Below are 18,965 nucleotides of genomic sequence, written 5' to 3' on the forward strand. Positions count from 1 at the left end.
CACAAAACGACCTTAAAACCGTAACCCTACCTTAAAATCCTTGGTCCTAACCTTAACATAAAACACAAAATCCACCTCAAAATCTACCTTAAAACCATGACATTCCCATAAAATTGTTGGGCTAACCCTAACATAAAACCCAAACTCTACCTTAAAACCAAGACATTCCCTTAAAACCCTGGTCTTAACCCTATCATTTAACACATAAGTTACTTTAAAACGGTGACACTACCTTAACATCCTAACCCCAAACGTAAAATACAAAATCTACCTTAAAACCATGACACTACCTTAAAACCCTGGTCCTAACCCTAACGTAAAACATAAAATGTACCTTAAAACCCTGGTCCTACCCCTAATGTAAAACACTAAATCTACCTTCAAATCATGACACTACCTTAAAACCCTGGTCCTAACCCTAATGTAAAACACTAAATCTACCTTCAAATCATGACACTACCTTAAAACCCTGGTCCTAACCCTAACGTAAAACACAAAACTTTGCATAAAACCATGACATTCCCTTAAAACCCTGGTCCTAACCCTATCGTTTAACACAAAAGTGACTTTAAAACGGTGACACTACCTTAAAATCCTAACCCCAAACGTAAAATACTAAATCTACCTTAAAACCATGACATTACCTTAAAACTCTGGTCCTAACATAAAACACAAAACCTTGCTTAAAACCATGACATTCCCTTAAAACCCTGGCACCAACCCTAACATAAAACACAAAACCTTTCTTAAAACCATGACATTCCCTTAAAACCCTGGTCCTAACCCTATTGTAAGACACTAAATCTACATTAAACCATGACACTACCTTAAAACCCTGGTCGTCACCCTAACGTAAAACACAAAATATACCTTAAAACCATGACACTACATTAAAACCCTGGCCCTAACCCTATCATAAAACACACAACTTTGCTTAAAAGCATGACATTCCCTTAAAACCCTGGTCCTAAACCGAACGTAAAACACAAAATCTACCTTAAAACCATGACACTACCTTAAAACCCTGGCCCTAACAGTGACATAAAACTGAAAATCTACCTTAAAACCATGACACTACCTTAAAACCTTGGCCCTAAACCTAACATAAAACACACAATTTTGCTTAAAAGCATGACATTCCCTTATAACCCTGGTCCTAACCCGAACGTAAAACACAAGCTCAACCTTAAAACCATGACACTACCTCAAAACCCTGGCCCTAACAGTAACGTCAAACTGAAAATCTACCTTAAAAGTATGACCCTACCTTAAAACCTTGGTCCTAACCCTAACATAAAACACAAAACTTTGCTTAAAACCATGACATTCCCTTATAACACTGGTCCTAACTCTAATGTAAGACACTAAATCTACCTTAAACCATGACACTACCTTAAAACCCTGGTCGTTACCCTAACGTAAAACACAAAATCGACCTTAAAACCATAACACTACCTCAAAACCCTGGCCCTAACAGTAACGTAAAACTGAAAATCTACCTTAGAACCATGACACTACCTTAAAACCTTGGTCCTAACATAAAACACAAAACCTTGCCTAAAACCATGACATTCCCTTAAAACCCTTGTCGTCACCCTAACGTAAAACACAAAATCTACCTTAAAAACCATGACACTACATTAAAACCCTGGCCCTAACCCTAACATAAAACACACAACTTTGCTGAAAAGCATGACATTCCCTTAAAACCCTGGTCCTAAATCGAACGTAAAACACAAAATCTACCTTAAAACCATGACACTACCTTAAAACCCTGGACGTCACCCTAACGTAAAACACAAAATCAACCTTAAAACCATGACACTACCTCAAAACCCTGGCCCTAACAGTAACGTCAAACTGAAAATCTACCTTAAAAGTATGACCCTACCTTAAAACCTTGGCCCTATCCCTGACATAGAACACAAAACCTTTATTAAAACCATGACATTCCCTTAAAACCCTGGTCCTAAATCGAACGTAAAACACAAAATCTACCTTAAAACCATAACACTACCTTAAAACCCTGGCCCTAACGGTGATGTAAAACAGAAAATCTACATTAAAACCATGACACTACCTTAAAACCCTGGTCGTCACCCTAACGTAAAACACAAAATCGACCTTAAAACCATGACACTACCTTAAAACCCTGGCTCTAAACCTAACATAAAACACACAACTTTGCTTAAAAACATGACATTCCCTTAAAACCCTGGTTGTCACCCTAATGTAAAACACAAAATCGACCTTAAAACCATGACACTACCTCAAAACCCTGGCCCTAACAGTAACGTCAAACTGAAAATCTACCTTAAAAGTATGACCCTACCTTAAAACTCTGACCCTAACGTAAAACACAAAATCTACCTTAAAACCTTGACACTACCTTAAAACCCAGGCCTTAACTCTATCATTAAACACAAAACATTGCTTAAAACCATGACACTACCTTAAAACCCTGGTCCTAAAACACTAAATCTACCTTAAAACCATGACTCTACCTTAAAACCCTGGTCCTAAAACACTAAATCTACCTTAAAACCCCAGTCCTAACGTAAAACACAAAATCTACCTTAAAATCATGACACTACCTTAAAACCCTGGCCTTAACTCTATCATTAAACACAAAACATTGCTTAAAACAATGACACTACCTTAAAACCCTGGTCCTAAAACACTAAATCTACCTTAAAACCATGACTCTACCTTAAAACCCTGGTCCTAAAACACTAAATCTACCTTAAAACCCCAGTCCTAACGTAAAACCCAAAATCTACCTTAAAATCATGACACTACCTTAAAACCCTGGCCTTAACTCTATCATTAAACACAAAACATTGCTTAAAACAATGACACTACCTTAAAACCCTGGTCCTAAAACACTAAATCTACCTTAAAACCGTGACACTACCTTAAAACCCTGGTCCTAAAACACTAAATCTACCTTAAAACCATGACACTACCTTAAAACCCTGGTCCTAAAACACTAAATCTACCTTAAAACCCCAGTCCTAATGTAAAACACAAAATCTACCTTAAAATCATGACACTACCTTAAAACCCTGGCCTTAACCCTATCATTAAACACAAAACATTGCTTAAAACAATGACACTACCTTAAAACCCTGGTCCTAAAACACTAAATCTACCTTAAAACCGTGACACTACCTTAAAACCCTGGTCCTAAAACACTAAATCTTCCTTAAAACCATGACACTACCTTAAAACCCTGGTCCTAAAACACAAAATCTACCTTAAAACTCTAGTCCTAACGTAAAACACTAAATCTACCTTAAAATCATGACACTACCTTAAAACCCTGGCCTTAACTCTATCATTAAACACAAAACATTGCTTAAAACAATGACACTAACTTAAAACCCTGGTCCTAAAACACTAAATCTACCTTAAAACCATGACACTACCTTAAAACCCAGGCCTTAACTCTATCATTAAACACAAAACATTGCTTAAAACCATGACACTACTTTAAAGCCCTGGTCCTAAAACACTAAATCTACCTTAAAACCATGACACTACCTTAAAACCCTGGTCCTAAAACACTAAATCTACCTTAAAACCATGACACTACCTTAAAACCCTGGTCCTAAAACACTAAATCTACCTTAAAATCATGACACTACCTTAAAACCCTGGTCCTAAAACACTAAATCTACCTTAAAACCATGACACTACCTTAGAACCCTGGTCCTAAAACACTAAATCTACCTTAAAACCATGACACTACCTTAAAACCCTGGCCTTAACTCTATCATTAAACACAAAACATTGCTTAAAACCATGACACTACCTTAAAACCCTGGTCCTAAAACACTAAATCTACCTTAAAACCATGACACTACCTTAAAACCCTAGTCTTAACGTAAAACACTAAATCTACCTTAAAACAATGACACTACCTTAAAACCCTGGTCCTAAAACACTAAATCTACCTTAAAACCATGACACTACCTTAAAACCCTGGTCCTAAAACACTAAATCTACCTTAAAACCATGACACTACCTTAAAACCCTGGTCCTAAAACACTAAATCTACCTTAAAACCATGACACTACCTTAAAACCCTGGTCCTAAAACACTAAATCTACCTTAAAATCATGACACTACCTTAAAACCCTGGCCTTAACGCTATCATTAAACACAAAACATTGCTTAAAACCATGACACTACCTTAAAACCCTGGTCCTAAAACACTAAATCTACCTTAAAACCATGACACTACCTTAAAACCCTAGTCTTAACGTAAAACACTAAATCTACCTTAAAACAATGACACTACCTTAAAACCCTGGTCCTAAAACACTAAATCTACCTTAAAACCATGACACTACCTTAAAACCCTGGTCCTAAAACACTAAATCTACCTTAAAACCATGACACTACCTTAAAACCCTGGTCGTCACCCTAACATAAAACACAAAATCTAGCTTAAAATCATGACACTAGCTCAAAACCCTGGTCCTAACCCTTATGTAACCCACCTTAAAACGAGGATTAAAACCCCAAAGTGAAACCCTAACTAACTGGTGGTGAAATGTCAATCAAGTGCAGACCCTTGTGGACCGTGAAAGCCTGGCATTGGCTTGAGAAGTACTTCAAGGTAATAACGAGAAGGATTCAATGACACTCTTCGGTCTTCACCATGAAAGCGGCAGATTAACATGACGTTTATCCCGGCACGACAGCCGCGCGCTATCAAGGAACACGGGCGACCGCCAAAAGTCCCTCTCATCATCATCCCTGCCTGGAAACAACGTCTTCCCCCCCACACACACACACCCGTCCGTCCCTTCCATCCTGGGGCCCACCTGTCAGTGCAGCGTTGGGCAGAGAGTCGCAGTGCAGAGGATCACAAACGCAGCACAGACCACACTGCCGGGAGGAGCAAGAGCCCTCTGACCAAAACGCAGTGCTCATGATTCATTCATTACATCGTTACCACTTTGCAGAGTGTCAACAGCTTGTCTTTGAAGTGATAATCATAACACTGAGGGTGTCCTTGAATTTCCTCTCCCCATTAAAATGCTTAATGGGAGATGATTTCTATAATTCAGCAAGGAGGAGTTCTCTCAGTCTCCTGCTAGCCAAAGCATGTCTAATAAATCTTCGGGGAAAAGAGGCCGAAATAATATGGGAATCGGACGATACTGTAGCTAGGGGACGAATGTTTTCGCGGCTATGATAGCAAATAATTAGCAGAGGGTAGAGAGGCCCAGTAGCTTTTACGACGGTTAGAGACGAAAAAGTATATTTATTTATTTTCAAATGGTGTGAGGGATGGGATCATAAACCTTGCTGAGATTCCTTCACGGCGACCAGTTATGGACTAGAATTTAATAGGTTGATAGAAGGATGGCAGTAACTGCTGTACTCTCGTCTTCCCATTATCTTCATATGCCTGGAAAGCTTAAACCCAAACCCTACCAAAAACAAACAAACCCCTATCTTAAAACACAAACATGACCTTAAAACTCTAACCCTTACCTACCACAAACCCCTTCCCTAAAACTCAAAGCCTACCCCAACTTGAAACCCTCGCCTACCTTAAAACACACGCACATTCAAACCCAAACCATACTTTAAAATCAAAAGCCTTCCTTAAAACCTATACATACCTTGAAACAAAAATGCCTACTTTAAAACCCAAACTACCTAAAAAAGCAAACACCTTCCTTTAAACTCCAACCCTAACCTGAAACTGTAACTGTAACTTTAACACCTAAACCATACCTTAAAACTCAAACCCACCTTATAACTATCATTACCTTAAAGCTTCAACCCTTATATTACCTTAAACACAAACCCCTACCTTAAAACCTACACCAAACCTTAAAACCCAAACTTGAAACCCAAACCACTACTTGAAAACCCAAACTCTTTTCAGGTTAGAAAAGGTTACTTACCGTAAAACTAAAACTTTAGACTCAAACCCTTACCTTAAAATCGAAAGCCTACCTTAAATCCTATACCATACCTTATAACCCTAACCTGAAACCCTTGCCTACCTTAAAACCTAAACCCTACCTTATAACTATCATTACCTTAAAGCTTTAACCCTTATCTTACCTTAAACCCAAACCCCTACCTTAAAACCTACACCAAACCTTAAAACCCAAACTTGAAAACCCAAACTCTTTTCAGGTTAGAAAAGGTTACTTACCTTAAAACTAAAACTTTGGACTCAAACCCTTACCTTAAAATCGAAAGCCTACCTTAAATCCTATACCATACCTTACAACCCTAACCTGAAACCCTTGCCTACCTTAAAACCTACTTTAAAATCCAAACCCTACCTTTAAACTATAATTACCTTAAAGCTGTAACCCTTAACTGAACAAAAAGCCTTAAAACCCAAACTTGAAACCCAAACCTTTACCCTAAAACAGAAAGCCTACCTTAAAACTTAAACACTACCTTAAAGCGCTAACTCTTCTCAGGTTAGAAAGGTTACCGAACCCTTATCTTAAAATCGAAAGACTGCCTTAAAACCCATACTATACCTTAAAACCTTAACCCGAAACCTACCTTAAAACCTAAACCGTACCTTAAAACACAAAATTCTACCTTTAAACTATCATTACTTAAAGCTCTAATCTAACCCTTACCTGAAACAATTTAGCACTTAAAACCCAAACCCTTACCATAAAACAAAAAGCCTACCTTAAAACTTAAACACTACCTTAAAGCTCTCACCCTTTTCAGGTTAGAAAGGTTACCAAATTCTTACCTTAAATATCGAAACCTTACCTTAAAACCTATACTATACCTTAAAATCCTAACCTGAAACCCTTACCTACCTTAAAACCTAAACCCTACCTTAAAACCCAAATCCTACCTTGAAACCCAAACCCTTACCCTAAAACAGAAAGTCTACCTTAAAACTCAAGCTCTAACCCTTACCTGAAACAGTTTAGTACCTTAAAATACAGGTGGGGGAAATGATTGATTTTTAGATGCATTGCAATTCGGACATGGACAATTATAAAATCGATTACTAAAAGTCAATAATGGATAATCGATTTATTTATTGTAAATTACGTAATGCAGACATCTCACCTCACCGATAGATCCGACCAGTTCCTTTATGTTAGGGCACGTACGTTCCAGTTATGCACTGATTTCCATTAATTTAATAAATGTGGGAATTAATTTAACTGTTTGATTCCAAATGAGTTATTTTAAAAAGTTTCAAGTGATAAACGCTTATTTAGTGAAACGAAAAGAAATGTAAAACTGCACCCATATACATAAATTAAAGATGCATCAATAATCGATTTTTAATCGAATCGCAGCTCCTGAATTGTACTCCAATCGCGAGGTGCCCAAAGATTCCAGCCTCTACCTTGAAACCCAAACTTGAAACCCAAACCTGTACCCTAAAACTGAAAGCCTACCTTAAAACTCAAACCCTACCTTAAAGCTCTCACCCTAACCTAAAACTCTTACTTACTTTAAAGCTGAAACCCTACCTTAAAACCCAAACCCTACCTTAAAGCTCTAAATCTAACCTGAAACTAACCCCTTTACCTTAAAGTTAAAGACCCAACGATCACACAGGCACTAGGTGTGGTGAAATTGTCCTCTGCATTTGACCCATCCCCATGTTCACCCCCTGGGAGGTGATGGGAGCAGTGAGCAGCAGCAGTGGCCGCACTCGGAAATTATTTGGTGATTTAACCCCCAATTCCAACCATTGATGCTGAGTGCCAAGCAGGGAGGCAATGGATTTATGGTCCTTGGTATGACTCGGCCAGGGTTTGAACTCACGACCTTCCAGACACTCTAACCACAAGGCCACTGAGCAGGTAAATCCCAAACCCAAACCCTACATTAAAACCCAAACCATACCATAACCCGAACTTAAAACTCAAACCGTACCATAAAGCTCTAACCGTAACCTGAAACTCTTACTTACTTTAAAGCTGAAACTCTACCTTAAAACCCAAACTTGAAACCCAAACCCTACCTTAAACCATTAAATCTAACCTAAAACCAACTCCCTACCTTAAAGCTCTTAATCTAGTCTGCAACCAACCCCCTACCTTAAAACCCAAACCTTACATTAAAACACAAACCAAACCATGTCAACCCTAACCTGAAACTCTTACTTACTTTCAAACTGAAACCCTAACTAGAAACCCAAACCCTACATTAAACCTTTAAATCGAACCTAAAACAAATCCGCTACCTTAAACTTTTAAATCTAACCTAAAACCAATGCCCTACCTTAAAGCTCTTAATTGATTGATTAATTGATTGATTGAAACTTTTATTAGTAGATTGTACAGTACAGTACATATTCCGTACAATTGATCACTACATGGTAAATCGGGTTCCACGTAAATCAATTCATGGTAATCTAGTCTGAAACCAACCCCCTACCTTAAAACCCAAACCTTACATTAAAACACAAACCAGACCATATCAACCCTAACCTGAAACTCTTACTTACTTTTAAACTGAAACCCTAACTTGAAACCCAAGCCCTACATTAAACATTTAAATCTAACCTAAAACCAACTCCCTACCCTTAAAGCTCTTAATCTAGTCTGAAACCAACCCCGTACCTTAAAAAACACAAACCATACCATATCAACCCTAACCTGAAACTCTTACTTACATTCAAACTGAAACCCTAACTTGAAACCCAAACCCTACATTAAACCTTTAAATCTAACCTAAAACCAATCCCCTACCTTAAACTTTTAAATCTAACCTAAAACCAATCCCCTACCTTAAAGCTCTTAATCTAGTCAGAAACCAACCCCCTACCTTAAAACCCAAAACCTACATTAAAACACAAACCATACCATATCAACCCTAACCTGAAACTCTTACTTACTTTCAAACTGAAACCCTAACTTGAAACCCAAACCCTACATTAAACCTTTAAATCCAACCTAAAACCAATCCTCTACCTTAAAGCTCTCAATCTAGTCTGAAACCAACCCCCTACCTTAAAACCCAAAGCCTACATTAAAACACAAACCATACCATATCAACCCTAAACTGAAACTCTTACTTATTTTTAAACTGTAACCCTAACTTGACACCCAAACTCTACATTCAACCTATAAATCTATCCTAAAACCAACCCTCTACCTTAAAGCTCTTAATCTAGTCAGAAACCAACCCCCTACCTTAAAACACAAACCTTACATTAAAACACAAACCAAACCATATCAACCCTAAACTGAAACTCTTACTTATTTTTAAACTGTAACCCTAACTTGACACCCAAACTCTACATTCAACCTATAAATCTAACCTAAAACCAACTCCCTACCTTTAAAGCTCTTAATCTATTCTGAAACCAACCCCCTACCTTAAAACCCAAACCTTACATTAAAACACAAACCAAACCATATCAACCCTAACCTGAAACTCTTACTTACTTTCAAACTGAAACCCTAACTTTAAACCCAAACCCTACATTAAACCTTTAAATCAAACCTAAAACCAATCCCCTACCTTAAACTTTTAAATCCAACCTAAAACCAATCCCCTACCTTAAAGCTCTTAATCTAGTCTGAAACCAACCTCCTACCTTAAAACCCAAACCTTATATTAAAACACAAACCATACCATATCAACCCTAACCTGGAACTCTTACTCACTTTTAAACTGAACCCCTAACTTGAAACCCAAACCTTACCTTAAAGCTCTAAATCTAACCTTAAACCAACCTCCTACCTTAAAACTCAAACCCTACCTCGAAACCCAAACCATACCTTAAAGCTCTAACCATAACCTGAAACCTTATTTACTTTGAAACCCAAACTCTGTTTATATCTATCTTACAAAATCATGTACTGTATTTTTTTTGTTAAAATGCATGCGACAAATTCTGAAGCAAGGTTTCTTACTTGTTATCCGAATCAACCTTCAGTGCCGCGTGCATTTTAATGGAAGTAAACAGAACACATGCAAGCTTTTTGGGCGATGATGTTGTTTTTTTACCTTGAGGTACGTGGGCGGTATTCGCTCAAAGTTGATTGTTTGATTTTCATACTCGTTTATTTGGGGTCTACGGATCAGATGAGGCTCATAGAAAAAGAGCTTTGCGTTGCCAAGGCCGTAAAAGAGTGCTTCTAAGCGGGGGGGAAGGCTAAGCACTTGTCATGTTCCTTATGTTCCTAATGATAGTCAGACAAAGACTGCATGAAAATAATGTTGTTCGGTGCAGATAAAACCCCAGCAGAGTGGAATGGTGTGCATTATATTATTGATAATAATGATAATAAGATGATCAACTCTGGCTTTAAAAACCCATCATCACATCAAGGGAATCTTTTAATAACCGCTTTGCTGTAGTTCATCTCTGATGTAACGGACTGTTTTTTATTATATGATTAAAAGCACACTGGTCTGTGATAGTGCCCCCCATGGAAAACATAATCCTAATGTAGGACTGGCATATGGTGATGGTTTTACATCATACTTAGCAGTCCCAGCCGGGCGGGCCGTCAAGGCATGCTTTGTTTTCATTGTTGTAATAAGCTAGGTTTTTCTCTTTAATGTGTACATCCTTCTTTTATTTGATTATTTAGGATTTTAGCAGTGAGCCCCAAAGGACATGTTTCACTTTAGCTTGATTCAGAGTCTCCCTGGATAATTCGCCATAAGCGGTGCAGTGGTCTCCGGTGATCCGAGGCCACTCATAATGCCGTCAATGACGAACATCATTCATTCCAATGGGACCCCATTGATATTGAAATGTTTGGACATACAGAACATTTTATTTTTATGTATTATTTATTTTTTATTATTAGGAAAACATTAGTGTTTTTTAATTTGAATATCTAAAAAAATATTATTTTTTTTAAATATGACCGCATAATAGTTTAACCTGCTCAGTGGCCTTGTGGTTAGAGCAGTGGTTCTTAACCTGGGTTGGATCGAACCCTAGGGGTTCGGTGAGTCGGGCTCAGGGGTTCGGCGGAGGTCAAGACACACCCGACTCATCGTGTAAATAAAAACTTTTCCCTATCGGCGTATTACGGATACGGCAACAGCAGAATTAGTCAGACTGATTTGCAGGTGTGTAATTTGTTGTGAGTTTATGCACTGTGTTGGTTTTGTTCTTTGAACAAGGTGATGTTCATGCATGGTTCATTTTGTGCACCAGTGAAAAAAACATGGTAAGACTTTAGCATAGGGAACATATTCACCATTAATTAGTTGCTTATTAACATGCAAATTAGTAACATATTGGCTCTTAACTAGTCATTATTAAGTACTTATTACTGCCTTATTCAGCATGGCCTTATTATAACCCTAACCCTGGCCCGAACCAGTGTTCAAAAACAAGAATAAAAAATACAAAAATTAAGGGTATTTTATTGGAACTAAGCAAAATTATCTGCCAATAGAACAAGAAAATTTGGCTTGTCAAGACTTTCCAAAACAAGTAAAATTATCTAACCTCAATGAACCCAAAAATACCTTAAAATAAGTATATTCTCACTAATAACAACTGTACTACTATATGAGTACGTATTTTCTATTGTTTCATTGCAAATAAAACAGCAAAGTCCATTTGGCTGTCATCTGTTTTAATTATGAGACACAATTGTGTCAAAGTCATGATTTTTTTTTTTTTCATGCTTGAAATAAGAAATGGTTACTTTAAAAAAGTAGTTTTAAACTTGTGAATGTTGATGACACAGCTTTGCAACAGTTGATATTCTAGTTTCAAGCATGTTTTACTCAATGTAGGTCATCAAATCTCAGCAACAAGCTGAAATATCTTACTGAGATCATAAAACAAGTAAAACACTAACATAAAATCTGCTTAGTGAGAAGAATTATCTTATCAGACAGAAAAAAAGCAAATATCACCCTTATTTGAGATATTTCATCTTACCGGTACTTAGATTTTAGTTTTTGCAGTGTAACGCTTAAACCAAAAATGAACAAAAGGCAAGTGCCGCTAGGAAAAGGCACTGAAGCTTAGGGATGGCCATGTAAAACAAAAGTAAAACTGATCTGGCTACAAAGTCAACAAAAACAGAATGCTGGACGACAGCAAAAACTTACAGCGCGTGGAGCAAAGACGGCGTCCACAAAGCACATCCCGTACACGACATGACAATCAACAATGTCCCCACAAAGGATAGCGTACGCACAACTTCAATAGTCTTGATTGCGAAAACAGAGCAGGTGCGGGCAATAGCACTCAAAGGAAGGCGTGAAGCTGCTACAGGAGAACACCAAAATAACAGCGCAAGACAGGAACTAAAGCGCTACACACATGAAAACAACAACACACTCAAAATAAGGCACGACAACCTGGTGGAGTTTCATTTTTTAACCTTTTCTGCTGGTGGTGTGCCTCCGTATTTTTTGATGAAAAATAAGAGCCTTGGCTCAAAAAAGGTAAACAATGGTTTAGTGTGGCTGAAACCGTGCTTAGGTTAAATAATTATTTGTTTAATAAGTTATCTGGCTTAATGTAGACAGGGCCTCAGCCATTTTTTACCATTTCTCTACCAATGTGTGTGACTTATTTAGGATCTCCGATGCTTCCCGTTTTTTCTTCTTGTCGTTTGCTGAGACTTGATCGCCCAGCGTCCAAATCCCCCGTTAAGCCATCACACGTTTAAAGGTATTTGCGCATGGCAAAGTGCGCATCCTCAGCCAGACGCACCCGCACGTATGGTCGCTCCCGACAGCTGTTTGCAGCAGCCTGGGGGAGGGAGCGTGTCAAGTAGGACGCCTTCTGCTGTCACCAGCTCCGCAAGGTGTTTATTAAAAAATGTTAATGCCGTCAACGCCGCGCGCTCGCGCCCGGGCTCGGCTGCGGTGACGAGCGTTTGGCAGCAGCCAACTGTTTCCGCTTGCCGGGGGAGTGTGTGCTGGGTTTCCACGCCCTGCAGGGCCTGGGAGTGTGGATGAATTGAAGGATAAACCGAGGGTTCAGTACCCAATTCAGTACTTTTATTAGGAAACCAACTAAATTCCGCTGATACAAGTGTGAAGTGAAGTGATTTATATTTATATCGCGATTTTCACTAATGACTCAAAGCGCTTTACATAGTGAAACCCAGGACCTAAGTTACATTTAAACCAGTGTGGGTGGCACTGGGAGCAGGTGGGTGAAGTGTCTTTCCCAAGGACTTGTGTTGTCCCGATACCAATATTTTCGTACCCGTATCACGATTATTTGGATACTTTTCGGTACTTTTCGATACGAAATAAAGGGGACCACATAAAATGGCATTATTAGCTTTATTTTAACAAGAAATCTTAGGGTACATTAAACACATGTTTATTATTCCAAGTGTGTCCTTAAATAGAATAGTGAACATACAAGCCTACTTGTCTTTTAGTAGTAAGTAAACAAACAACGGCTCCTAATTTAGTCTGCTGACATATGCAGTAACATATTGTGTCATTTATCATTCTATTATTTTGTCAACATTATGAGGGACTAACTGTAAAAATGGATTATTAATCTACTTGTTCATTTACTGTTAATATCTGCTTACTTTCTCTTTTAACATGTTCTATCTACACTTCTGTTAAAATGTAATCATCACTTATTCTTCTGTTGTTTGATACTTTACATTAGTTTTGGATGATACCACAAATTTGGGTATCAATCCGATACCAAGTTTAAGTTAAAAGTTAAAGTACCAATGATTGTCACACACACACTAGGTGTGGCGAAATTATTCTCTGCATTTGACCCATCACCCTTGATCACCCCCTGGGAGGTGAGGGGAGCAGTGGGCAGCAACGGTGCCAGCGCCCGGGAAAATTTTTGGGTGATTTAACCCCCAATTCCAACCCTTGATGCTGAGTGCCAAGCAGGGAGGTAATGGGTCCCATTTGTATAGTCTTTGGTATGACTCGGCCAGGGTTTGAACTCACAACCTACCGTTCTCAGGGCGGACACTCTAACCACTAGGCCACTGAGTAGGTCCACTAGGCCACTGAGTAGTTACAGGATCATACATTGGTCATATTCAAAGTCCTCATGTGTCCAGGGACATATTTCCTGAGTTTATAAATACAATAACAATTAAAACAACACAACAAAGATGTTGTGATGCCAAAAAAATATCGATGTAATCATAGTAGTATCAACTAAATACGTGCCTGTACTTGGTATCATTACAGTGGATGTCAGGTGTAGATCCACCAATGGCGTTCGTTTACATTGTGACCCTGGTGAGCTACGGTGTGTAGTGAAGCCTGTTTAGCTGTTCCTCGTCCTGCAGTGATAATGATACTTGTAAGAAACATACTTTGGATTGGAGGATTAGTGATTTAGAAGTAGCTAAAACACTGCCGACTGCGGATGGACTTTAGCCGCTAGCTAGTTAGCCATGTCTTAAAGCACCTCTTCCAGAGGGCGTTTCAGTGTTATAACTTCACCTTTATTGTTAGTTTTTAAGCCAAAATGCGTCCGTTCTCCCTTTTCTGTCTACACACTGTGTCTGCTTGTAAGTACTCTGTGATTGTGCGCTGCCGAACATGCTCCTTTGCTCGTAAACCAGCAATGACACGAAGTGACGATTACGGGACGGTGGTGGAATGGTACTTTTCAGAGGCGGTATAGTACCAATTTTGATTCATTAGTATCACGGTACTATACTAATACCGGTATACCGTACAACGTTGCCAAGGACACAACGACATTGAGTAGGACTCAGCCGGGGTTTGAACTCACGACCTTCCAGTCTTAGGGCGGACACTCTAACCACAAAGCCACTGATCTGGTAAAATATACATATTTTTTGATCCGAGATAGGGATCCATCCAGCGACCCTACGCAGGAAAGGCGGGCGCTCTACCTTGCAGCTATTCTCCGCTCCTTTAACTTGATGGTTCTTGAAAACAGCCTCCAGTAGTTGATGTTGTCGCTCATTATGCTCTTTTGTCCGAGATAATTCCCCCTCAACGACTCACCGATTCACCAACACTCTCAGCATTTGTATTTCGCACAATCCCAACACTTTGCACTCACACTTGATCTCCGCTCAGCGTTGTGTTGACAACCTCCGCTCTCTTTCTTAGCAGCCAGCCAGCAAGCAAAGTTAACTAGCAAGCTAAGCTCGCCTAAAAAGGTTCAAAGTTCACTGGGACGAGTCGAGTTCGTCCTGACAGAAAGAAGTAATAAAGTTTAGTTTGTCACACGGTAGACGGGTAGGTACAAACTAGGGTTGTTGTTGTATAGTACCGCAATACTAATGTATCATATTCGGTACTATACCACCTTTAAAAAGTACCGGTCCCCCACCCGTCGTGATTGCTCGGCAGCGCACAATCACAGAGTACTTACAAGCAGACACAGTGTGTAGACAGAAAAGGGAGAACGGACGCATTTTGGCTTAAAAACTAACGATAAAGGTGAAGTTATAACACAGGAAGAGGTGCTTTTAGACATGGCTTGCTAGGTAGTGGCTAATGACTGTCCGCACTCAGCGGTGCTGTGACTACTTCAAAATCGCCATTCCTTGTCTCCATGGAGACAAATCAAGCACATTTATTTCAAGTATCCACCCTGTTGCTTCATGAAGCACCGCAGCACTCCAGAATAATGGTAATGGCTGTCTTAAAGGGGAACATTATCACAATTTCAGAAGGGTTAAAACCATTAAAAATCAGTTCCCAGTAGCTTATTTTATTTTTCAAAGTTTTTTTCAAAATTTTACCCATCACGCAATATCCCTAAAAAAGCTTCAAAGTGCCTGATTTTAACCATCGTTATATACACTCGTCCATTTTCCTGTGACGTCACACAGTGATGCCAATACAAACAAACATGGCGCATAGAACAGCAAGGTATAGTGACATTAGCTCGGATTCAGACTCGGATTTCAGCGGCTTAAGCGATTCAACAGATTACGTATGTATTGAAACGGATGGTTGTAGTGTGGAGGCAGGTAGCGAAAACGAAATTGAAGAAGAAACTGAAGCTATTGAGCCATATCGGTTTGAACCGTATGCAAGCGAAACCGACGAAAACGACACGACAGCCAGCGACACGGGAGAAAGCGAGGACGAATTCAGCGATCGTCTTCTAACCAACGATTGGTATGTGTTTGTTTGGCATTAAAGGAAACTAACAACTATGAACTAGGTTTACAGCATATGAAATACATTTGGCAACAACATGCACTTTGAGAGTGCAGACAGCCCAATTTTCATCAATTAATATATTCTGTAGACATACCCTCATCCGCTCTCTTTTCCTGAAAGCTGATCTGTCCAGTTTTGGAGTTGATGTCAGCAGGCCAGGGAAGCTAGGGTCGATATTCTTCTCTTGATCATCTTCGGTGGCATAAGGGACGGTGTGAGCCAAGACATCCAGGGGGTTTAGCTCACTCGTCTGCGGGAACAAACTGCCGCCATTGCTTGCCGTGCTAGCGAGGTCCTTTGTCCCTGAATTGCTCACACACTCCGGCAGATTCAATGGGGGTCTGGCGGCAGATTTCTTTGACTTTATCGTTGGAAATGCATCTGCTTTGAGTGTCGCAGGATATCCACACATTCTTGCCATCTCTGTCGTAGCATAGCTTTCGTCGGTAAAGTGTGCGGAACAAACGTCCAATTTCTTGCCACTTTCGCATCTTTGGGCCACTGGTGCAACTTGAATCCGTCCCTGTTCGTGTTGTTACACCCTCCGACAACACACCGACGAGGCATGATGTCTCCAAGGTATGGAAAACAGTCGAAAAAACGGAAAATAACAGAGCTGATTTGACTCGGTGTTTGAGAAAATGGCGGATTGCTTCCCGATGTGACGTCACGTTGTGACGTCATCGCTCCGAGAGCGAATAATAGAAAGGCGTTTAATTCGCCAAAATTCACCCATTTAGAGTTCGGAAATCAGTTAAAAAAATATATGGTCTTTTTTCTGCAACATCAAGGTATATATTGACGCTTACATAGGTCTGGTGATAATGTTCCCCTTTAAAACTTGTCTATAGTTGACAAAGTCAAGGCAAGACATCGTTATGTCCAATTATTTACCATTAAGAAGATCATCTTAACTTTGAACACACTAATCACTAGTGAATGGACGCATACTTGGTCAAAAGCCATACATGTCACACTAAGAGTGGCCGTATGAACAACGCCAACACTGTCATAAACATGTGCCACATACTAAACAACAATGACAAACACATTTTGGGACAATATTTACACCGCAATACAACATACACACTACAGAACAAATTCCCAGAATTCCCTGTAGCACCAACTCTTCCAGGACGCTTCAATATAAATAAACGCCATTGGTGGATCTACACCTAACATCCACTGTAATGATACCAAGTACAGGAGCGTATCTAATCGATACTACTATAATTACATTGATATTTTTTAGCATCACAAAATCTTCTTTCGTTTTTTAAAAATGTATATAATGTTTATAAAGTCAGGAAATATGTCCCTGGACAATATGACCAATGTATGATCCTGTAACTACTTGGTATCAAATTGATACCCACATTTGTGGTATCATCCAAAACTAATGTAAAGTATCAAACAACAGAGGAATAAGTGATTATTACATTTTAACAGAAGTGTAGATATAACATGTTAAAAGAGTTAAGTAAGCAGATATTAACAGTAAATGAACAAGTAGATTAATAATTCATTTTCTACCACTTGTCCTTAATGTTGACACAATAATAGAATAAGAAATGATACAATATGTTACTGCATATGTCAGCAGACTAATTAGTAGTCTTTGTTTACTTACTTACTACTAAAAGACAAGTTGTCTATTATGTTCACTATTTTATTTAAGGACAAACTTGCAATAATAAACATATATTTAATGTACCATAAGATTGTTTGTTAAAATAAAGCCAATAATGACATTTGTTGTGGTCCCCTTTATTTAGAAAAGTACTGAAAAGTACCGAAATACATTTTGGTACCGGTATCAAAATATTGGTATCGGGACAACACAAGGAGGGATCGATACTACCGAAACTACGGCCTTGCGAGCCACGTGCAGCCCGCTGACTTTTCCAAATTTGGCCCACGAGAGTTTAATTAGAAATCCTACCCACAGGGAGATTATATTAACTTTAATAGTTTGAGGCTGCTACTATGTTGCCGTCTAGTGGACATCATGAGTTTTTCAGCTCAATGACCTTTAATTAAGTTTTGAATTAGTGCAACATTGACTCATATGACCCAATGCAAACAACCTTACCTTGTCATGGTGCAAAAAGTGAAAAAAATCGAACCAACACTAAATGTCACACAGAACACAACCTGCTTACTGAACTTTGTGGATATTAAAAAAAAAAATGTCCATGCACCATAAATAAATTCAAAATTACATGCATTTAAATAACATTTTTTGTCATAAAAAAATACAATCATGTGTGCTTACGGACTGCATCCCTGCAGACTGTATTGATCTATATTGATATATAATGTAGGAACCAGAAATTTTAATAACAAAAAGAAACAACCCTTTTGTGTGAATGAGTGTAAATGGGGGAGAAAGGTTTTCTGGGTTGGTGCACTAATTGTAAGTGTATCTTGTGTTTTTTATGTTGATTTAATTAAAAAAAAAAGAAAATTAAAAGAAAAAATATATATATTTTTTGAATTTCTTGTGCGGCCCGGTACCAATCGATCCACGGACCGGTACCGTGCCGCGGCCCGGTGGTTGGGGACTACTGATTTAAGGGAAGAATGTAATACAAAATATCAATACAAAGTGTCAAGACAGAATAAACTCTCTGCTGCTGCAGCAACAGAGATACAGTCTATAGGTCTCTAAGATATATAGATATCTAATGTATTCATACATTGTTTATGTAGGGTATACACATGTATGTATAACCTAATCATATTGTTTCTTCAACTTAAAAATAGGTGACCGTTTTTTTCCCCCTTCTCTGGGATTATATTGCCAGTTTTGATCTAGCTAGCAACGCTCCCTCTAAGGTGCGCGCCTGTGC

Source organism: Nerophis lumbriciformis, linkage group LG16, assembly GCF_033978685.3.
Source record: "Nerophis lumbriciformis linkage group LG16, RoL_Nlum_v2.1, whole genome shotgun sequence".
NCBI classification, from domain to species: domain Eukaryota; kingdom Metazoa; phylum Chordata; class Actinopteri; order Syngnathiformes; family Syngnathidae; genus Nerophis; species Nerophis lumbriciformis.